Source organism: Lipotes vexillifer, unplaced genomic scaffold, assembly GCF_000442215.2.
Source record: "Lipotes vexillifer unplaced genomic scaffold, Lipotes_vexillifer_v1.1 scaffold1161, whole genome shotgun sequence".
Taxonomy (NCBI): domain Eukaryota; kingdom Metazoa; phylum Chordata; class Mammalia; order Artiodactyla; family Lipotidae; genus Lipotes; species Lipotes vexillifer.
The window spans coordinates 264,681-265,240 of record NW_006780142.1 but is presented as its reverse complement, the minus strand read 5'-3'; positions in this window follow the sequence as shown (position 1 = coordinate 265,240).

The window sequence follows — 560 nt, the reverse complement described above, 5'->3', positions numbered from 1 at the left end:
CGGGCCCACCCCTCGGACCCGCGCGGGGTCAGCGGCGCGGCGCGCCGCCCAGGACTTTCCGCAGCCCGGACCGTCTTGGGGCTGCGCGCCGCATCTCAGTTTCTGGCCGCCGCCGTTGGCGTCTGAACGCGCGCCCCACGCTGCGGAGGCAGCTCCTCGGCGCAGATCCGCGGCCGCCCAGGAGCGCCTCGTCTTCGCGAGTGCGAGTCACTGTCGTCCTCCTAGCGGAGAGGGGGTGTCTCCTAAACTGCCGGGCTCCAGCGGATGCCTTGGATTGCTTTTCACATTTGTTTTTAATCCGCTTTCTCTAGCTCGTGGAAATCTCTGCGCTCACTTCTATCCGAACCTCTCTGGCTGCAGCCTGCGCGCTTGCCGGTCGCCCACGGGCACTTCCCCAGGCTGGGAGAGGCTGGGAGGTCAAGTTTCCCTTCTCCTTTCCCGATCCGCGTTGGATCCCCCTTGCTCGGAGCCCGCGCGCAGGCCGGAGCCCGGCGTTCTGGCTTCTCCCAGGGACGGCCGCTCGGCGCCCGGCCGCTGCGCTTTGGCTCGGCGGGTGGGCG